At 40.9% G+C, this 23,054-nt stretch overlaps 2 long non-coding RNA genes across 4 annotated transcripts; both read left to right on the top strand.

The window, feature by feature from the left end:
• The first annotated feature begins 347 nt into the window (after positions 1-347).
• On the top strand, positions 348-22,522 carry LOC137471647 (uncharacterized). 3 transcript variants are annotated; one of them, XR_010997748.1, is made up of 4 exons: positions 348-1,842; positions 2,484-2,583; positions 7,981-8,115; positions 21,749-22,522. It is a non-coding gene; the product is annotated as an uncharacterized lncRNA (long non-coding RNA). The 3 variants fall into 3 exon arrangements; XR_010997747.1 differs by lacking the exon at positions 348-1,842 and having other exon boundaries at positions 2,060-2,583; XR_010997749.1 differs by lacking the exons at positions 348-1,842; positions 2,484-2,583 and adding an exon at positions 7,002-7,875.
• On the top strand, positions 10,550-15,109 carry LOC137471648 (uncharacterized). Its single transcript, XR_010997750.1, has 3 exons — positions 10,550-11,671; positions 12,088-12,178; positions 13,981-15,109. It is a non-coding gene; the product is annotated as an uncharacterized lncRNA (long non-coding RNA).
• Positions 22,523-23,054: the final 532 nt, after the last annotated feature.

Genomic DNA, 23,054 nt, shown 5'->3' with positions numbered 1-23,054 from the left:
AGGCAGAGATTCAGTTCTTTTCTAACATATCATTTACATGGATTTTTCCCACAGGGGTGATTTTCAGTGGTAGCACCTGGTGGGTTGGGGTTCCTCTGAGATTTTTAGGGAGATTTATTAGCGATGTACAAGCCCATCAACTGTTTTGCTGTGCCATTACTTGTATCTACAGCCATGTGGAATCAAAGAGTTTTGTTTGCAGCCTTGGATTCCAAATAATTCTGTGGTTTCCAGCATCTTCAGAAGCCAAGGATTTCTAGGATTATTTGGATGAGAGGTTAAAAAAAAAAAAAAAAAAAAAACCCAAAACCACCAAGTCACAAATCAGCCATAAACTGAAATCATTTAGAAGTGATTATTGAATATTTGTGGTAATGAGCACTGAATTGTCTCAGTAAAATATTTTTTCCTCTCATGCTAATTTATTTATTCAGTTTTAAAGCAGTAAGAATCTAAACCCATCAGAAGTTACTATAACAATGCAATAGCTACAGTGACATCTTGTTAAAATAATCATTTTAGCAGTGGGCTTAGTGGTGAACACAAACACAAGGACTCCTTATTTTATTGGAAGAATATTTTTGCAAAGAACCCTGCATTATTTGGAGCATGTTAACTCTGTTCCAGATGTTTTACATCCCACCTGATAATCATAAGTTGTGACGTGAAAGAAATATAGAAATAACTGCAACTCTGACTCGTTTTTGTTGATCTCACGAAGGTGTGTGCTCAAGTCAGCCACACGTGATCATATTGCCTGTGAAAGCAAGGGAGCAGAAGCAAATGCCTCAATTAATCATTGTAGAAAGAATTCCAGATCTGTAAGCATTCTGCCTGAGTGAGGGACTGAGGATTAAACCTCAGGAGCAGCCAGTGCTTTAAACGTTTCCATGAAAAGGTCATATCCACGTGGCTTGTAGCCAATATCACTTATCCTGGCTTTTGTATTCCCTGTCAGTCGCAAGGGGGGAACACACACATGCTGGAAGAAGGTAATTGTTGCAGATTAAAGCCTCATGTGAAATGAAAGAGCCATCAAAATTCTTTATAGTTGCTTGGCATGAGTTCTGATAATGCAGAGTTCTCTTTTGTTGTTATTTTAAAATGCAGCCATCTAGCACAGACTAAACAAAAGTCCCCCAAGACAATAGGGGCAGCCTGTGAGCAGAGTGTGGAACTGCTGTGCACAGCTGGAGCTGGCAGGTGAAACACAGGCACACAGGTACTTGTTCAAATAGGAAGATTTAGATTTCTTTTACTTTCCCCCCGCCCCCACCCTGTGTAACTCCATCTCATATTTTAACTGCATGTAAGATTATTTTTTGTTCTGCCATATTTTAGATCTATCTACCAGCCTTTATTTTACAGAGAAACATATTTTTCTCATGTTGGGAGAATAAAAAAGGCCAAATTCTCTGGTGCTGCATGGCTGCTCATCATAGAAACTTAAAAAGTAATAGTCATTAAACTTATTTCTTGTGAAACTCACACACAACAACTACTGTTGACACATTATATGTGATAACAGTGTTAAGATATTTATAAAAGACACTTTGGTAATTTTCTTCAGGGTTGTGCTTCAAGAAGTTACACACCAAGGAGGAATACATGACATTTTCTTGCAGTCATTAGACATTGTGCAGCTTTATTTCTTGTTCTATTTGTGTTTTGCACAGGTGTGGACCCCTCTGTGCTCCCTCTTTCAGGTTCTGTTGTTCCTGGTTGAAGTCAATGAGTGCTCTTAGTGCACACAAAAAAACGCAGCCCAGTGAGGCTTCCACCTGCCCAGTCCTCAAGGAAATGTCAGCAGCCACTGATGGGAAGAGGCCTCCTAATTCAGAGGTGATTATTTTTGCTTTGATGCTTTTTTGTGCCTTTGTTGGTATATTCTTATCAGCATGATCCCAAAATAAAACTAATTCAGGCTGACAGATGCTGTCACACATTCAGTGTGAATGGAGTTCACTGAGATTTTGCAGTTTTAAGTTACCTAATACTGAAAAGCAACTGCTAAAACATTATCAACAACTACTTTAAGTGATTAATAGCCAAAATGTTATGCTTAAGTATAGAAATGCAAGATTTAAAAACTCAACAAAGTTTTTAAATAAAATACCAATAAGAAAAATATCTTTAAAAGTATTTTTAAAGAAATCCCAAAAATGTCAACTGGACTCAATTTTTCTGCTTGAATTTCTGCCAAAATCATTCAAATTTTTGTCATTTCCCTTTTTTCTGATCAAACTGTGGAATTTCCTGTTTTGTTTCTGTTTTGCTACTGCAACTAAAGCAGCCAGCATCCAAGGTCATTGTAGAAAACCAAACTTTCAGTAAATTTTGAAAAAATGGATGCCCTCCCCATGTTTGCAGCCTCTGATCTCTGACCAATTTCCTTTTGTGGTGATTTAGACTTTCCAGAGTCTGCATGTTCAGTCATCTTCATGTTTCTTCTTGTCCACATTGAGCCCTGTTTCCCTTTGCAGCGCCTGTTCCAGTGGGGAGTGTGTATTTTTAATTATCTGCTGTCCTTATGTGAAGAGATGTGTCCCTGCACTGTATAAATGTACTCCTGCTTGTTCCTTGGTGAGTACCCATGCACAGCAGTGTTATCAAAGTTGTAATTTGCTTTCTCCAAACATTTGCAGCTATCACTGCTACATCTGTAACAGAAATTCCTTGGTAAGAACACTTGAAACTAGTCCAGAGTTGCTTTAATTTTTGAATTGTGCCTGTGTACAGATTAGTTTCAGATTTTAAAGAAGAACATTTTCTGTAGCTATTGAGATTCACTTTTCCTGACACTTTTCCATAGCTATTACCCTCATTCGTGGGATATAAGAACACAGTATGATGATGATAACAATAATAATAACAACAACTTATTTATTCATCCTTAAAAGATAGTTCTTTCTGTTTGTTTTCAAGAGGTTATTCAAAAGATAAGAAAAGCATCCAGAGAAAATATGTTTGTTAGTAATATAGTTTAAATATAGGTGTTTGTCTACCAGTCTGAAAACATCAGCTGGGAGGAGGAAGCCTTGAAACGGTTTTGGTTCATTACTGACTTTAGGCTCCTCCATTATTCAGAGCTCACAGAACTGATCCAAAGCCCTCAAATCCTTGGGATCCCTTCCCATGGCCTTAGTATATTTTGGAGAAATTGCCACCCACAATGGCCACCCACAGTGTTCTCCCTTCCTGAGCAAGGGCAGATCAGGCAGCACATTTGGGATCACTCTGGAGATATCCATTGCACAAACTTCCTTTGTCTGGGGCTACTTGGCCAGCAGGACCATTTATCCCAGTTTTAGGGGAGCTATGAAGCTTTTTGTGGGAATCAGACCTCTCCTTCTTACATAACACCAAGGTTTTGTAGGAAGAATTGTAAAAAGCTGTTAAAAAACACACTAAAAAAGGTCCTTCCCAAATTCTGGTTGTAACTGCTGGGAAGGTGTTGCACTGGATTCTTGGGATTTATCAGTTGCTTGTGAACAGCCTTAAGCACTTTGTGTTGAGGAATCCAAGTATTTTTCTTGTAGTGCTATTTTTAAATACTAAAAGGGCCTCTCTGCTAGGTAGCAAAAGGAATTTAAGCTTCTACTGGATGCGTTAGAAGAAGAAAACATACCTTAAGCCACTGGTTGCTGCCTGTATATTCATGCTTAGCTGGTTATTTCAATGGCATGCAAGTTAAATTCATTTTCTGTATTTGTTGTTGATGAATTTGCAGTGATAATTGTGAGTTTTTGTGAAACTGGACTTGTAAGTTCTTGGGCTCATTTCTGTCCATAGCTGAGTAGAATTGCAGATTATGCAAGTTTTTCTAGTTGCCAATAAAATGATGAATCAAATTCACAGCACAAGTAGCCCATGAAGCAGAGTAGGAGCTGCAGGAGAATGGTCTTGACACCTGCAGGTTGGAGAGAATCTGTTTTTTTTTAATAAAAAGGTGCAAAACCTCTTTGAACTCCTGTGCCTGTAAATAAATCCCTCCACCTCAGCAGGGATGCCTGGGAGAGTGAGGGCTGGGCAGGACAGGCATGCCTGGGGACAAGATGTGATTCCTCATATCTCAGTTGGGGTCTGCAAAGTCAAATAAGGGAATGGGAGATGGGGAGAAATGTCTGATACTCCAGGCATGCTGCCTGCCAACATAAAGCAGAGCTGCCCTGAAAGAGGATTTAGTAATTTCCTCTGCTGGATTTGAGATCCAGTGTTTTGCAGCACTGGAAACTTGGAGTGGTTCATGCCTTAATCAGGATGTTTTGGGTGGACAGTGTTCCCTCTGTACCCACTAAAGACATGCAATGGGAGTTTTGCTGTAACAACTCTAACGAGGCTAAGATTTGATTGCACATCTTCTAATCCCACATTTATGGGCTGATTCATGGCTCCATTTCTGCCTCTTTGACCTTCTGGAGCCTGGAGGAGGCAGATTTGGCTTTTTGCCATATTTGTCAGCATTAGTAAAAACAGCATCTCTAAAACTTCTTGAATTCTGGGTAGTTCAACAGAATATTTTAAGCACAAGCAATCTGAAAAACACTCATGTGCCTAAATCACTATGTCTTTTAAAAAATATGTCGCTTGAGAACATTTTGGTGTAGAGTGTTTAGCTTGAAAGATGCCACTAAGAACTTCTTAGTGCTTGGTACAGTTTGAGGGAAAAAGACTGGGAAGACAGATTGCAATCCTGAAAATTGTGGAAGCAATTGCATAATGAGGTTGTAGTTAATAATTGTTTGTAAATAGGCATTGTCTTAGTTCCAAAATATGCCTTTAAATTTTTGGCTTGCAGCATTATTGTACCTGATAGTAAAATAAAAGGAATTGAGCTTGACTTAGGTTCGGTGCTTTATTGGGCTAGAATAGATGAGATGCCTGTTCCTAAAGTGTTGAAGCAAGGAGGTGTCTGAGGTCTTTGAAAATAAAACTGTAGGGAGAGATTAGAAGCAAAGATGTGTGAATGACTTATAATCACTGTCAATGCTTGGGAAAACTAATTTTTTTCTTTCTAGTATTCCTTAATAGCATTTCTACTCCATTCCAAGGTACTGCTTTGTAATTTGAAAATGCCAATTTTGTTGTTTTATGGTAAAAATATTTCACTCTTCAGTGACAAATCATTTCCCCTTTCCGAGCTTTGTTTTTTCAACCAGGAGCCTCGTGCAGCTCGTTGCTGTCTGTGAGCCTTTTTGTAACCAATAACAAAGCACCTTCAAAGCACACTCAAATCTTGTCAGCACCGCAGCTCTTTGTAGGGCACCCCAGGACAGGACAAAATATGCACATGCAGCAGTGCAGGAGGTCATTTAATCAGTGTGTTGCCATTTGAAGGGGTGGGCTGACGTGTGAGTGCTTCACAGTGAGATTAAATTTCACTTTATAACTCCTTATGGATAGTGGATCTTTAACTGCCCCTCCCCTGCCTTGTCCTCCTCCTGTCCAAACCTCGTGTCTGCTTCTGCAGGGAACAAGCCTGTTCCCCACCGCTCCTGCCATTGAACAGAAAAAGCCAAGAGATGTGTGGAAGTACCTGCAAAGCAGGCAAATCTTTAGGCTGACCTGGGCTGGGTTTGAAATAGGTTTAACAGAATCAACCAACTGCCACCTTAGTATGTTGAATTCAATAACACAAAAAAATATGAGTGCCTAGAAAATGAAAAGCTGATCTCCAATTAGCTGCTATGTGTTCAGCATCAGGCAAGAGAGGAAAAAAAAAAATCCAAATTAAACAGTAGCATGTTGCTCATCCAGAAAATTTTTGACTAGAAACACCACGAGCTGACTTTTTGAATCATCACACCAAGTACAGAGCTATGTCTGCATGTAAGGCTTTGTCTGGGCCAAACTCCAAATTTCAGTAAACTCCATGTTAAATTGAGTGGTGTTTGTTCTAAGTTTTCCACATATTGAACTTGTGCTGCCTTTAAATTACAGAATTTTTACTCTATCTTTATTTTTATAATATTTTAAATTTTTTTCTTTAATATTATAAATACTAAATAAATATATAATATTATTTTAGATATTTATAACAAATATTTATAATTATGACTGTATTTTTTACTGTATCTTTAACTGGGAATTCTGTGACAGTAATAAATGGGTGAAAGTGGGACATTTGAGGACAGCCTGCAACTGAAGAAGCACAGACACCTTCTGGCCCTCTTCAGGAAGCTGTCTTGTCTGGAACAATTTGGCTTTTTGAAACATTTTTCTAGTACTTGTAGGCTGAAAGGGATTTTGGTTACCATATCTGGAAAACACTGGGATGAAAATTACCCTGGAAAGTCCTCCTAAGACCTTTGCAAGTAAAGTTTTCCTTTGTCATATCATCAGAAAATGCTGTGTAAGAGAATGTTTGCACCTGCTGTGTCTCCCATAACTATCCTTAGCTCAGCACTGGATTTTGTGTTCCTATTTTTAAAAGCCATCTTGCTAAATAGGTACAGAGAATGTTCCCTCTGGAAGGGGAAGGGAGCAGCAGTGCAGCATTAGGGGAGCGCCCTGAACTTGGCATGCCTTGTATCAGCTGAGAGAGTAAAGGAGGCAGATAAGAGAGCTGAATAAATTAGCATGGCTTTTGTGTGCACCGTGCTGACTTGCAACTCCCAATGTCAGCGAAGAAAAACTCTTTTTAAGTATTTCATGTAGCGTGAATCACCTGAGGGAGGGCTGGAATCGTCTCTGAAGGAATCTATCTTACCTACTGCTTAAGATGGAACAGATAACCCTGAGGAAAATGCCTTGCTTGGCTTGCAAGCGTTGGAATAAGTATCTGCAGAAGGAGATGGCAAAGCAGGGGTATTGCATCCAGACTTGTGCCTGCTGGCTTTGGAGTCCCTTTATAGAAGCCAGCAGCCTTGCCTGGAAAAAGAGCCAAGGAGTTATTACAGCTTTCAAGAAGGCAGGGAAAACAAAGAGAAGGGAAAGCCACACAGAGCTCCTGTTTGGACAAACTGTGTATGATTAGGCTGAGTGTGTCTGGGGAAAGAAAAGTTACAGCTTAGTGCTTCCTTCCCCCTCCCCAGTCTTTTTTAAATACATGTTCAGCAGCAATTCACTGCAGGGCTTGTCTGTGCTTAAACTTGCCTGCTTTAATTAAACTGATCATTTAAATTGATGTTAATACCTAAGTGTGTGCAAGCATTCAGTATTTTGTATGAGTTTTGTGTGCCTCTGTAAACTACAGAGCGGATTTAACCAGTTTGATGAATATTCCCTAATGTATTTGGAGAGTCTAAATTACCAGCAGCCAGTTTTTCCTATTCTTTCACTTTGTGTGTGTGTAATTGTTCTGGTTTGGGACGTGTGTTGTGTTAACAGTTCGTTTGGGATTATTCATGACTGCAGAGGTTAATTCTGAAACTCTGTAAGTAATAGGAAGTCTTTTTGTGTCTTGATCTTTGAGTGTTGTCTTGATTTATGTTGATTTCTGGGAACTGGGCAAAGATACTGGGCTGGAATTCCAGGGAAAAGGAATTGCTTGCTTACTTTTGTCTCACATTTTGTAGTCTGTGTGCTTATGAAGGATCAAGAATCTGTCATTGATTTCTGCTCTGACATGAGACTGGCAAAACTGCAGCTTGCTGCTTGGCAAAATGCTGATCATGATGTCAGAGCATGCACCCACCCCATTTATATATGTATTGAAAAATGGAAGCAGTAGCTACATTAAATGAAGTGGCTTTTAAGGGAGAAAAGCAATAATGAATCTAAATAAATGATACAGAACTTCTTTAAAAGGATCATAAAAATATAAGAGGGTAGAAGTGTGGGCTGTTTCAGTGCTGTGATTTAAGAGTGAGAATCCATACGAAATGAAATATTTAGAGAGAGCTGGAAACTTGGATTTGCAATGAATATTATCAGGTGAGAGCAAATGTGGAGAATGTGAAAAAGTTCTCACCCCTTGTATTTGTAATAACACGGGGGAGCTTTATGCCTGTTTGTAGTGACACAAGTTCGTGTATCCAGTGTTAACTAACAGAAGTACATAAAAGTACTTTATAGTTCAGCTGCAGGGTGGTAGATGCACAGCAATATATTAGGAAAAAATGAGCAGTGGTGGGAAGTTCTGGGTGGTATGAGTGGAATCATTCCAATGTGCAGGTGAGAAACATCTTCATCTCCTCTATTAATTTGACTGGAGGCTGTTATTTGCTTTTTGTTTGTTGTACATTTAATGAGAATTTCAGGAGGGAAATTGGGAGGAAGGCAGCTGTGAAAACTATTTTGTTTTTTAATATTAACTAACATAAGTTGTAGCCTGGGTTAGTCTGCCACCACCATCAAAAATTATCATTTTTCTTATGAGTAAAGAAAATCCCCAGTGGAGCTGTGTTCCACAGAAGAGGTCTCATCCGGTGAAAAAAGCTTTGGAAAGCTTTACCTACATATTTTCCCTTCCACACGAGGTAACTCGAACATGCAGGACTGGGAGCAGACCTCAGCCTCCATCGTGGAATGCACAAAGCAGCTGTTTTGCCTATAAATAAACCAAGAGCCTCTTCCCGGGTGAGGCTTTTTTCACAGATACGCCATGGAAATGAGCTGCCCCTTTCACTGTTGGTTTTGGAGTTAAAGTTTGTGGCAGCGGCAGGATTCACATTCTGATGTGTGAAAGTCACGCTGGCATGCGGTTCCAGCCTTATGGCGGCGGGATCGCGCTGTGGTGAAACCGCTTGTGCTGCAAGAGTTAAATGCGTCAGCCTTTCTCTTCCTCACCGCCGAGTGCCACAGGTTTATATCTTCGGTAGAAAGCAAAGCTCCGCTGCACTTAGTCAAAAACATCTCCATGCACCACTGAATATTTTGTTTCCATCTCTTTGTAAATGCCTCCATATTTTTAATAATTTAACAGAAAATTTTACTGGGGGTGGAATATCTGCTTGATCTCATGGGCTGGTTGGCTTGCCTTTTTTTTTCTTTTTTTTTTTTTTTTTTTTCTCTTTTATTTTCTTCCCCCCCCCCCCCCCCCCTTTTATTTTTTCTTCTTTTTTTCTTTTTTCCCCCTTCGGTTTTTGGTTTGGTTTTGGTTTGGTTTGTATGGCTTTTTTCTTCTCGTTTTTCATGTGAATGCAGGGAGAAGCAGTAGTAGGAATCCAGCGGATCTTGAGGGCTGGCTCGGTGCCTGGGGACAGCGTCTCAGTGGCCGGGTGGTTCTGGTGGCTCTGCTGTCACCAGGAGCTCAGGTTCTTGCACCTATTTGATGGCTGTAAATCAGCCATGTGGTCACCCCCAGAGCAGAAGCGTTACCCTCACTCTGATCACTTGTTCCCGGGCAGGCAGCAGCCCGCACCTGCTGCATCTGCAGGTGCAAAACCAGCAGCGTTCCCCATCTCGGAATAAAGCGGCAGCTCCGCATGGAAACAGCTCCAGCCTCACGGCAGCTGAGCAAGCCGGGCCAAGAGGAGAGGCAGGCAAGGCACCGATGGAGCTCGACGCCGCCGGGGGAGAGCAGCAGCCCGGCGCTCCCGGCTCCTGCAGGGCGGGGCAGCTCCAGCGCCGGCAGAGCAGCGGCTGCTGCCGGCCAGGGACGGGCAGCCCGGGCGGCCGAGCTCCCGCTGCCTTTCCAGGGCTGGCTCGGGGCCACGGCTGCAGCTTCTGTCAGCGCATCTCCCGAGCGCTCGGCTGGGAGGGAGGGGAGAATTTGGCAACCTGAGTGTTTCTGTCCCTTCTCCTGAGTGGCAACTGGACGCCAAGGACAGCACAGCGCCTTTTAAAGGAGCCCTTACCCAGTTTTGGGCACAAGGCACAGCTCTTTCTCAGAGGAGCTCTGTACATCTTCAGCCTCTCTCCTTTTCTTCACCCCTCTTCTCAACAGGATAGCCAATTCCAAAAATAAAAGGGAAAAAAAAAAAGTTTTAGTTCTGTTTAATAGGTCTTGGCATTCTTGTATTTCCTTTGTGGCTTCTGAGATTTTGCACTCGCTTGGAGGAAAGTTTGAAGGTTTGGAAGTAGGTGATCTTTGAGGTCCCTTCCAACCCAAAGCATTTTATGATTATGTTTCTGTGATTTGTCTATCCAAATCGGTAACTTCCTTCTTGGCCTTAAGAAAACCAACCAAACAAAAAAATCCACAGCTGATGTTTTTCACAATTAAAAAACCCCAAACAGCAACCAAACAAAAATAAAAACAGCCGCACAAACTACACTAAAATAAATACTTTAACCATAGTGGCTGTTCACACAGGCAGTTCTAGCCAGGTATTAGTTCTAAATTTTATATTAGCTCAAAGAAGGTTCTTTAAGCTTTTCTTCTCAGTTTAGCCACTCAGATCTCAGAATACAGTTTACATGCTGGCAGCCTGTCTTCAGAGGAGTGATTTGTTAATAGAATATCCAGTCTGTTATTTCTCTGACAAAAGAACCTCCCCTTCTCTGACACAGCCTCTTGTGTCAGCGGTGTTAATGTTAATGACAGTAACTTTCTGATCACAGTTCTGCATTGGTTAAAAGAGTCTTTCAAATAAGTCTGATCTCCCTCCAATAAGGAGAGGATGAAATGGGCCAAATTTCTGCCAGGACGTTTTGCTGTGGGAAAGGGGATTTCTTCATGTTCTGTGTCCAGCCAGGCCCCTCTCCAGGTCAGGTTTGCTGGGGCTGGCAGCTGTGGCTTTTCTTGTTGGCCAGGGGGAGGATATTGAATGTTCTCCCTGCTGGTCCCTGCACGGAGTGTGCCCAGGGAAACAGGCAGGGCCCAGGCTGGGGGCTCAGGGGAGAAAGGATGCTCTGTTGATAAGGTAATGGGGTCTGCAGCCTCCAGGGAGACTTGCCAAAACCTTTCTCTAGTAACTGCAGGGATTATCCAAAAATCAATAATAAAGGTGGTCACCAGGGGAAGGGAAAATGCATCTTCAAGGGAAGCCAAATTCTATGAATGCTCCATAAGAGCAATCATGACAGGATTTAGGGTAATTGTGAGGCAAATCAGATTGAGGAAAATTGTTTTAAAAGAGACCCTTAGCTGGCAATAAGGACCATATGTTCTTTCTTATCTCTGCAGAAATAGCCATCTTTTTTAGCAGGTTGACCCATGTGAGTAGCTGCCACAGTCTTGATTTTTAGCATCTACAAACATACTTGTAGTGAAAATAATAAATTGCCCTAAATGACTATGTTCCATCAGTTTTTGTGACTTTAGCCTTGTTTCACCTCTACCAGACTGTGAAGTGTGTAATTTTAATCTGCAACACACACGAGCATTGGGATGAATTTCCTGAAGTCAGTGGAACTCTCTCCTTTTATGCCAGGAGTGATTTTGGCTCATCTGTTGCTCCGTGTTCTTCCTCCCAGGTGGGCTGGAGTGATGGTTTCTTCTCCTCTTTTAAACACCAATTTGGTTTGTCTGTGTTTTGACACTTTGTCCTTCCAGAAAAGCAGTGATTGCCCTGAACACTGAAATCTTACTTTGGCTGCAGTGCTGCTGCAATCAGGTATATCAGCTATCGAAGGGAGCTCCTTAATTCTGTCACTTAACACTGCCTTAATAACTGGGTCTGGGTAGGACTTCAGAAATACTGACTTTTGTTTCATTTCTAGGGGCAGGATTTGTAGTCAAGTTACTTCATTGTAGTGTCCAGGAGCATCAGCCTTCAGGCTCCCATGTGTTCAGATTCATTTCACCATGAAAAATATAAGAAATGCATCTACCTCCTCATAACTGGTGACTTGTAAGGCATTTTTGTGGCCTTTTAAAATGTCTGCTTCCACACAATAAGTGGGAGTTTATAGAAAGTAAATCTTGGTGTTTTGTGAGACATCTACATGCTGTTAAAAAAACTGTCAATTCATCTCAGAAGGGGCAAGGAATTGTGGTTTGTTTTATTTTGTCATGACTTTATTCTGGCAACTGTATCAAATCCAAAAAAAATTAGCAGCCACCAGTGTGAAAAGCAGCTGCTACCATCCAGCTCTGAGTGTTCCCAGACCTGTGCCATTAGCACTCCTCCTTTCCTTTGCCTTTCCTCCCTCTCTCCAGTGTTCATTTCAGAGGTTATTAAATGAAATCAATTTCAGCCTTCCCTTAGCCTAATGCTTTCCAATTTTTCTCTTCCCTGGCTCATGTGTCTCATCCTACAGGGATATTCTTGTCTCCATTTTAACCAGCTCCTCATTTGAAGTACTTTCCTGAAGTCCAGACTGATGAGAAAAGTGATTCTTCTAAATATAGGTAATAAAATAAATCTAATCAAAGGCACATGCCTGGTTAGCTGAGAACTGGCCTTTTACAAATTAGTATTATATTGGATTAAGATTCAATACTCATTTGGCTGGGACACTCTACCTACATTTTTGTTCTGTTTTTGTTGAGGATGCAAGCTTGAGAGAGTTAGGAATTTTTATTCAAGGAAATTCCAAGCTTTCTACTTCTGACTGTAGGAATTATTTATGTTAAATTCTAAATATTAGGTGTATTAATTTCCTTCTTAATTGTGGAACTGTACCTCATGTATCCTTAATTTAATTCATTCAGATCCCTTAATTTCACATAGGCCTAAATTACACCTGAATCTTGGCAGCCAGACAGAAAATTACTGATACAGTTTTAACACCTCAGTGTTTGACAGAGGATATTGCTGGCCCAAAGGATGAATTTTTAAATTATATTAAAAGAAAATTCAAAATGCATGTTTGTTTCCTCAAAGCCATCAGGAGACCTGCAGGTAAGGTGTGATTCTGGGCTTTGCCATTTCCCTAATAGCAGCAGTTTTAATAAAACATTGAAGCATTGATTAAGAGGTACTGTTTATGTTGAGAGGGACTGTTCTTAATTCCTTTTCTTTTTCCCTGGGGGAATTAGTCACACTGTAGTATTTTTCTGAAGTAGAAGGTAGAAACACTGATAAAATCAGTTTGGAATAAAGGCTAGGTCATTATTTAAATATGTGATAGTGTGACTATAAGGCTTGTGTTTAATAATAATGTAACCTTTTCTGCCTTAACCACTTAGATTATAAACTCTTGGGAACTATTTTTGCACTGTTAATTCCGAGCACAGCCTTGGGCTCAGTGGTCATGAGGTGCTTCTGCTCTGTGGTGTGATTAATCCTGATGATTCTATCATATGCAAACCTCTTCCATGCAACAATGAGAATTTGAATTAAGGCTCCAGAACCATTTCATTTGGCATCTTTTCTGGACAGAAGTGAGCAGGAGCCCATCCTGCTCAGGATGCTGTCAGGAGCAGTCCCATGGAAATACAAGAGCATTTGGGATCTCTTAATTAAGGAAGCAGAACTTGGTTCTTGAATAATGATCCACTTAATGATCCTGACAAAACACTCTTCTTTATTGAAGTGCTCCATTCCTTGGGCTACCTAAAGCTTTTCTAGGAAGTGCTGTAGAAATAATGAGATCACTTCTACCTCTCCATATACTTCAGCATTCTCAGCTCCAGGTGGTTTTCCCTAATGTGCTAATCCTGGCATTTCTGATTTCGCCATTACTGCTGACGTTGGGGTGTTTTTCATGTGAGACAGCCCTTGGAAGGGATGTGAAAAGAGTGCAAGTGTCTTGCTCTGTATTCCCTGAAATGATGTTGAACAGTTTTTGTCAGTATCAAAACTTACATCTCTCAATTTTTTCAGCTCCCCTTTTTCTTATCACTTCTTCTGAGTGCAAAGGTGTGTCAGTAAAGTGAGATGGATCAAAAATCAAACTATGGAGACCTTCCTATTTCAAGGTAGTGCTTGTCAGGCATAATGTTTTGGGTCTTTTTCCATGTTCCTGGCAATGTTTTTATGGCAAATTGGGAAAACTCATAGATTTGTGATGGACAGGTGGCTTTTCCAGGTGAGTTCACCCAATTCCTAATTGAAACTTTTTCATGAAAAAAGTCTTACTGACTTCACCAATAGAATATCACCTCTGTGGAGAGCATAAATTATGGTTCAATGAGACATATCGGATTTTGTTGTTATTGTTCTGATGAAAACCTGTATTGATTTTCTGCTATTTCTGTTTTAACTGAAGAGAAACTGTGCACTTTATTCTCAGAAATATCCAAGAGGTAAAAAAGAGACTACTTGGAAATTCAAATGAAAGAAAGGTAATAAAGCCAAAGTTTTTGCCATTATATTAATTGTAATTGAATGGTGGTTGGTGAATCTACCTTTAGTTCTTCCTAGAAATAGCAAGCAGGGGCATGTGCTGACATGCAACTTGAGCTGCATCTGAAGAGTGAAAATCTGTTCATTTCAAACTGCTGTTCCTGACTTTAACTGGTGCAAAATGAGATTTTTAAAAGCTCTGTAACACCAAAGTAATTTTGAGGCTGTTTGTTACTCATGAGGAGCAAGACTGCATAAAAATTCACCTTCATTCTGCTGGTGCTTATTAATTTGATTTTGTTTTGCTTCTGGGGCCCACGTTCATCTGTTACAAAAATCCTATTGTTTCCTTCATCTTCTCCTCAAAAATTAAGACTTATATTTCCTTTTCTGCTTTTATACCTGCTATCTGTTGATGTATAAAAGAGAAAAAAATCATTGCTTCTTATGTTACACTGTGAATGCTTCCTAGAGAAACAGGTTTACTGCATAAGTGAAGAGCTATAAAACTGTGTTTAGAAGTTTAACTTTTGATAGTATTAGAGAGAGTAAGCTGGAAAAAAACCCAAATTAGTTACCCACTTCAAAAATCCCACTTTTTAATTATTTTTGAGATTAAGTGAAGGGTTAAGAGAATATAGTATTGATGGTATGGATTACATCTGCTAGGTATCTTTTGCTTTTTAATAGATAGTCTCAGAGAATTAAACATGGCAGCTTGCCAACATTTTCACTTCTTGATGACATCAGTAGTAACAAAAGGCTCATAGTTCATTATTTATTTGACCTGCTGAGAAAACTGATTACTTGGAATAATACCACTGAGTTTGTCTCGTGCTGTGAATCCCATCTTAATAAAATATCTGTTCAAGGAATAGGTGAAGTGAAAGTTAGGTGGTCCTTCTTGGAACATTTGTAAGCTTTTACATCCTTAAGAAAATATTTTCTCCATCACACCAAGTAAGTCTTTCTGCACAGCTGGTGCCCCCTTTGGACTTCTCAAAAAGTGAATAACAAGTAAACAGAATAAAGTTTAAGTATTTTTATCCACACTCTGTCTTCCTCTTTACCAGTGTGCTGTGCCTGTTCCAGGGCTTTCCCTGCACCTCCTTGAGGTGTGGCAGTCAGGAGAGGGGAGCTCTCAGTGCCACAGGCTCAGGGCTGGTCTGTCCATGTTTCAAGGGATTTACTTCGGAGTAGCCCTTTAGTCCTCGGGACCAGCTTCCCCCTAGCGGTTGGGATGCATCTCTTGGTGGGCTTGGTCCTAAAGAAATCCAGTTTGCATTTTTCCAGAGTAGTCTGCATGTGCAAGGCCTGTCTGCCCAGCAACCTTAGTGAGTATTGGAAATGTGGATGGATATTATTTCTACTTTAGGATGGAGAAGCAGAAAGTCACTGTCCTGCCACCCCACAGTGGGTCAGAAAGAGAAACCTGAATACTGTTTTCCTGCTCAATGGATTCTGAGTAGTCACTGTATCCACCACCTTAAACTTTGTATACCAGCCCCCTGCTCATTATAGAGGAAATTCCTAGCCCTTTTCCATGTCTCCTCTTTTCCCCATAGCTGTTAGGTCCATTCTTGAGAAGGAAACAGCAAGAGAAAGGAACATGTAAAATCCTAAAACACTCTGGATGTCTGGCAGTGAGACAATATCAATTATACATGTAGCTGTGTGTTCAGAAACTCAATCAAACTCTGCCATTTCTCAATGATCCAGAAGAACAGCCTGTTCTGTAAAAGGCATTTTCTAACTATAGGCATGTACCAATTCCTTTATTGACTGGATTGATTCCTTCCTCTGCTAATGCATCTGCTGTCCTGATAAGGTGACTCTAACCTGAATTTCACTTCTTTGGTGGAAGGGGTGAAAAAAAGTGGTGTTTCTCCCCAATGCTGTCAGTGTACTGCTCATCAGTGCTTTGAAACATCAGTTGTGAGAACAACTGATTATCCCCAAAGTCTCCTCACTTCTGGTCACGTAAGCAGCACACCACTGTATTCTAATTTCTTCCATCACCCAAATACATGGAGAGAATGAACGCAATCAATCTTGGATACTCCCTGATGTTATTTTTGTCTCTGACCACAAATTTCATTTGTTCAGAAGCTGATGAGCTTTATGTCTTTGTGGGGATCTCCACACTGGAATGAACTCCAGGCTCCCCTTGCCTGGGAAGCATTTGCCAGAACTGCTGATGTGATTAAGCAGCTGGGAGGAACTCCAGTGCAGGTGAATTCCAGTCTTTGGAATTCCTTAAGGGAGTTGTTGGAGTGAGTGTGAAGTCAGTCTTCGGTTTTTTAAACACGGTTTAATTTTTTTTGGTTGTTTTTCATTTTAAATGATTCCAGAGGTTTGAAGGTGCTTGTAAATCATCCCAGCAGGAAGACCAAACATCACAGTCTTAAGAGCATTCTCTTGGCCAGAATATTCCCCTACAGCTCTGGGGAAGAGGGAAATTGGGAAGGAATCCTAATGGAGAGATCAGAAGTGAAGGGCTACAGTCTCCAGCAGCCTCAGCTGAGAGGTAGAGAGCCCTGAGCATGAAACTTTGCTGCAAATGTGGAGGAGGATGAATCTGTTCTATCTCCCACACAGCTGGAGAAGGGTGAGTGCTGTGGCTGCCAGCAGCTTGCTGCCTCAGAATGGAATCAGCAGTGCACTTGGGCAGAGCCAGGGATGGGGAAACACAGATGGGATTTCATTAACATTAATGGACTGGCTGAGGAAGAGCTCTGCATGCTGACAAGATAATGTATGGCTTTAATATAGCAAATTTCTGCTGCTGGTGGGGACTCTGGTGTCTTCCTTGGGGAACATGCCCAGCTATAACATTTATTTTCACTGTTTAAAATGAGTCCTGAGGAAGATGTGGGTGAGATGCTGTTCCCTGTTTCCATCAAAGCACCTACTTCTCTGACAAGGACCAGACTTCCCACCTCGCTTTTCCAAATGATTGCTCAGACTCCTGAGGCTGAGCAGAAAACATTTAAACTGTTTTTCAAAATGAACATTTATCAGGTGGTGTCTTTCCCCCTTCCCAGGGCAGAGTATTAATTAAATTGGAGGACACAAGAGCCTGTCTGGAAGGGATTCTGGATGGAGAGGAGGTGCAAACCCAGAGGACCAACATGAAATTCAGCCAGATGTTCTTCTAAAATGGAAGAGTTAAAAATCCAAGCTCAAAGAAAAGGAAAAAAGGAGAAATCTTTATTCTAGAAAATGAGAAGCTGCTTATCAGAGGAAATGTGGATGTGTGATGCCAGGGTGGGGCAGTTTGGTCTCCAGTTCCTGTGCTTCCTCTGAGGTGGTTGGACTTTTGAAATATATAAAAGAAAGGTGACTTGTTGTTTGTTTTCTGTACTGGAGAAGATGGAACGAGAAGAGAGGGCAGATTTTGCACCACTAATGTTGCAGAAGTAGAGGCATTCCCTTGCTGTCTGTTGATATTGAAAACAGCCCGAAATGGCTTTTTAGCTTTTTACAGGAATATCAAAAGATCATATTAGTTAGGAAAGAAGCAAGCAGCCTCAACATGAATTTTGTGTTTGCTGTGGTGTGAAGAGAAACACTATATTGGTGGTGGCAGTGAAGATGAATTCTGGGGATGTAGGTAAGATATCCTAATGCTTCCATGTTCTCCGGGGATGTCAGTTTGCAGGTCACAATTCTGATCGGGGCTAAGGGGAATGGATAGATGAAAAACACCCCAGTCTCTAACAGGTCAGATCCTGAGAACTGAGTTATAATTCCTGCAAAGTCAAAGGTAGGAATCTCCCTGGGAATAAATGCTTGGAAATATGCTGTTAAGTGCTTTTCTGCCACACATTCCTCTTTTCTGAAGCTGGGATCCAGGCCTGATCAGCAGTTGGCCACTGAACACCTGCCCCAGTGCAAAAAGACCAAGTTCATCCAGAGAGCTGAGATGCTGCAGCTAGTCACCCTCACTTTCCTGACCTGCAGTTTCCAGTGCTCTGGACTGGAATATGGTTGGAATTGTGCTCTAGGAAAATGTTACCCCTGGAACAGCTCTGTTAACCTCTAGCAAATCACTTGAAACCGGCAGTGCTGGCCCAGGCATTCAGTGCAAACAAAGCACAAGCTGCTGTAGCACATTTGTGCCAGGGTTTCCTGATTCCAAGTGCAGTCAGATATGGCCTAAAATGAACCATTGTTGTAACAATGACAAGAGAGGCTGGGGTGAAAATCATGTTATTTCCTTTGGAAAGAAAAGAGTTCTATTTTTAAATATTTTCCCCTTAATCTTACTATTTTGTTCTACCAGTGTTTATAGCAGAGAGTACAATACTTCTTGTTGTGATTGTTCTTTGTGTGACTTGGGATATAAGTAGATGTTCTGCAGCAAATTGTCTGGAATACAGAGTCCAAAGAGATTATGCTGCAGGAAGTTCTAAAAAAAACCCCAAATCCTTACACAATCCCCCACTCACTCCCTCCAAAAAGCCATAACCCAAACAAATAAAAACCCTGAAAGACTGTCATAGTTCCAAAATAACCACCAAAAATGTGTGCTAGGCTTAAAACAGAAGTCAGGGGGAAATGATTGACAAATCCCTGGGTGCATTTGAGAACTGATTTATGTACATGAAACAGAAAATAAGGAACACACACTTGGGCTGTGCTTGTGTGTTCTGACTGAGACAAATGAACAGCTCCTCTCATTCTTTGCTTTCCCATCTTTATTAGCAGTCATCTGATCATCCCTCCCCTTCCGCATCCACTAATCCTCACCAAAATGGCTGGAAGGAACTTCTGTTGTGCTCTGGAGTGTTTTCCTGAGATTGTTTCTACTACTTCAGCAAGCTCAGTAGAGTTACTGGATGCTCAGAAGGACTTTTTGGTCTAGACTTTAGAAACCTTGGACCCTGTTCAACAGTAAGTAACCAGAGAGAGGAGAGGGACTGCTCCCTGTCACCTGAAAGAAACTTTTAATTCATTTCAAACAGTTCTTTGAGAGTAGACATTGGTAAAGGGTAAAAAAAATCACAGGTACATCCTTCTGCCTTTGTTCTCATTTATGTATCCACAGCCATCTATGCATAAATTACAAATAATTTATCAGGCTATGATCTTTTCCATTATTTTGCAGGATGCTGCCTGAAGGAAACAGCAGAGCTGGAGGCTTGTGTTGAGTGGGTGATGTATGAAAGGGGCCTGTGGCAGTGAGTTAGGATGGAGCACAAGTCACAAATAAAAGGGAACCAGATTTTCAGCATCTCTGTGCCATTGTTTAGACAATGTGTTTTACTGAGGTTCTGATAAAACTGGTATTTAAAGAAAAATCCCCAAATCTAAGCACATCGTGGAAACTACCTGGTTATTGCAAAATGGTTTGTGTAAGTGGACAAATTGGGATGTGCAGCTTCTTTGGATCATTTTGTGCTCTGCTCTGAGAAACCTTCAGGCATCTCATCTACAGACTTGGCTCTTTTATCCTAATATTTAGCCTTTCCAGAATTTCTTTTGCCTGAGGAGTTCAAAGCTTTTTGCAGACTTTGTAGAGCTTTCTTTGTCAAGATACAAGACTTGTGAGAACGTGATGGAAAGCAGGGAGAGTGCTGGAAGGTCCTGGATGTTCCCCACTTGGTTTCCCTGCCCCTTCAGCTGCCAGCAGTTCTATTCCACAGAACCATCTTCCAGGGTGAATTTTATTTTCATTTAGTGTTAAATCGAGTGCAGTCACAAGTTACCAGTGCAGAGTTCAGCTGGGTGCCTTCAAATGGGATTTTGGGATTTTCCATATTTTGGAATTGCTGGCTCCGCATGAGGGTGGGAGGGCAGAGAGCTGAGCTGGCTGTGGTGCTGTCTGTGAGGTGTCTGAGACTGTTGCATAAACCTGAACAGCTTTTTCCTAGTTACCCTTCACACGAAGTTGAATATTACCCAGGAGTTGTGTGGCTGGTTGGAAACTGAGGGCTTTTTCTGGGCAACACTGAGCTGCCTTTCAGTGGGAAAAGGGAGGAGAGGGAGCTGTGGGAACAGGAGGGGCTCTGTGCCAGTTCTCAGGGTCAGGAACAAGCTGGAGCAGGCAAACAGGTACCCAGCCAGCTCCACGAGCAGAGTTAAACTCTGAATTAAATCAGCATTAACAGAGCACCAGAAGGCTTCACCCAGGGATAAAATGTGAGTCTGCTTAACAAGCAAGGGATATAGGAACTCTCACTGCCCTGGGAAGTCTCACAGTTCTGCAGTATCACAGATTTTATGAACCCATTGGTAGGTGTGTGTCAGGAGTGGATATTTTGCATGAGCAGCCCCTGTGTGTCAGTCAGATGAACTGCAGCACTTTGGGCTGGAATTCTGCTGAGCAATGTTTGCAGTTGCATTTTTGGTTAGAAGACTCAGAGTTCAAAACCCCAAACTGGTCCTTTTCTAGTGCTGTTGCCTCACACTCAGCTGTTTGTGGGGCTGATCTGAGAACTCATTGCTGGAGTAGCTGGGATGGTGCCCTTGGCAATTCCAGTATCTTGGGGATAAAGGTGTTACAGGATGGAGCTCCCCAGAGCAGAGCTTAATCAGAATGACACACACCAAAAGCTGATTTTTGATTGTTTGCTTTTACTACTTATTACAAGCATACTCTGTGTGTCTTTCACCCATCTTAGAAAAATGTAGGGTGGCATGGGAGACACATTCAAAAGTACAGCAAGTTAACCTGAGAACCAGGTGCACCTACAAGTGTAGAAAGCTGTGTCTGAAATCATCTGAATAACGTGGTTTGTACCAGTTCATTATCCTGGCAACCAGAATTTCCAGGCTGTGTTGGTAGCCTGGTTGCTACAGTTAATCAGCAACCTGCCTAATCTCACTAACCTTCTTTTTGTAACCTGCCTAAGTGTTGTGTAATCTGCTTATGGCACTGAGCACTGACTATTAGTAGCAATTTTGGAGCTGTGCAGGTGCAGATATTTTTGTTTTCAGTCCTGTTCACAGCTGGCTTCCACGGTGTTTGTGTTCATGAAATTAAACCTGGTCTCATGGTGTTAATGATGAGAAAATAAGAGTATTTCTGGCCTGTTAACATCTGCCTCTTCTGTGCTACAACCCCTGAGCCTGTGGGGATTGTCCCACTGGCTAATCCCGGGATGCAGTTCCATGGGACACGGATCATGGCTGGCCACAGCTGCTGGGGGAGGTCCTGCTGTCCCTGTCACCTGCTGACCTTCACTCCCTCCCACTCTCTTCATGCCTTGGCCTTGGGACCCCTGATTTCTCTGCTCCAGCTGACTGCTGTGATTTTAGTATCAGGAATTTTTCTGATATTATTTGTAAGTTCCTAGTTCATTCCTCAAATTCCTGGAATTCCTATTGAAGAAAGAAGCAATTTTGAGTTTTGCTGGAATATGCAAGGGTTTTTGTTTGGTTGGTTGGTTTCTTTTTTCCCTAAAGCCAAGTAATTACCAGAAAAGATGTAAAACTATAATTCCACAGAAGGATGAGGAGGACAGACACCAAACTATTTTTAATTTTATCCCATTTTATGTAATGTATCTGATTTCATTAGTTTAATGTTTGTAAGCCAACACCTGCCATATCTTGTAATAATGGACTAAACAATATTCCTAGACAAATGTATTCTGTATACAAAACTCATGTTTGACTTCAGCTTGTGGGCAGTGGGACAGACACACTGTCAGAAATAATTATTAATAATATATCTGGATATTTAGAGTGCCTATCATCTGCCAAGCTCAGGCAAATGTTTTGCTTGCTGCTATTAGAGGAGCCTTGAGGATTCTACACGAGACCATAATTAATTCCAAAACAGGGATGGCTTCAAACATTTTCTTCAGGAATTTGAATTCTTTTGTTATTCTCTTCACCTGGAGCAGCTGTAAAAGCTAATGATGTAATATTTTTTTCCTCAAAGGAAAAGAGAACATAGCCTGCTTGGTGTTGTGATAACTATGTACAGGAGGGGATGGTTTCTAGAGAAAGCACCATTGTAAATATAAAAAGTGCTTCAAAAAGCCCAGTATCCCAAACTTCTGGCTTCTTATTTCAGAATATAAATATAATTATTATATAGAAACACTATTCTTGCACTTCAAAATTATTTCATTCTACAGTTCACATGCAAAGCTACTCCCTTCTTCCCATGTGGTATTTTAAATCCTTTTTTTCAGATACACCTTTCTCATTTTCTTTGCAAATTTTTGAACATGTTCCTACTTTTGTGCTGTGGCCATTAATTAAAATATTAAAGACAGAATATTCAATAATCTGTGAGAAACTTTCCTATTCCTCTCCCTCCTGCTAGGTGGCTTTCCTTAAAGCATAACTCATCAGCATTTCTCCTCTAATGAGCTATGTGCCTTAAAATGCTTCTATTACATCACCTTTGGATTTTGATTTTCATGTTGAAGTTATTTGGGTTTTTTTCTTTAAATATAGTTTTGGGTTTTTTTTTTTTCCAGTGCTCTCATCCTATTAGTTATTCTGGATTCTCTACATTTAAATCATCCTCCTTGGAAAAAAAAAAAAAAAAAAGAAAAAAGAAAAAAAAAAGGGAAAAAAGAGGTCAAACCATGACTTGGTTTTTAGGCCAGACTATTTTTCATCTCCTGACTGGTGTACATGGCTCTTCTTTGTTTAAATATTTTTTACTGCTTCATGAGTTTTCATTCACCCTGACATGTCTCTCTCTGTTTCTATTCTGTCATCTCTGATTTTTCTTTGCTTTTTAATTTCTTATTGGAATGTTTATCCCTTTATGTTTGTAATGCAATTTCTGAACAGCTTTTTTGACTTAAATCTCATTATCCTCCCTGTCTGAAAACTCTGTTGCTCCGAGTGATTTCCATAAGTGGTTCCTTTAATACCTCAAGGTTTGTTCACCCATTCATGAGGATCTTTCTTTTCCTACAAAAAGGCTGGTTTCTTTAAGATATTTTGCTAGCACTTTATGTCCTAGAAATGCTTCCTGGAAATCCTGGGAAGCCATAATCAAATTGATCTCCTTAGTCCACACAATTC

The sequence above is a fragment of the Anomalospiza imberbis genome, chromosome 3 (genome assembly GCF_031753505.1).
Source record: "Anomalospiza imberbis isolate Cuckoo-Finch-1a 21T00152 chromosome 3, ASM3175350v1, whole genome shotgun sequence".
NCBI lineage: Eukaryota > Metazoa > Chordata > Aves > Passeriformes > Viduidae > Anomalospiza > Anomalospiza imberbis.
The sequence above is the reverse complement of the archived record's forward strand: the minus strand, read 5'-3'. Positions and strand labels throughout refer to the sequence as shown.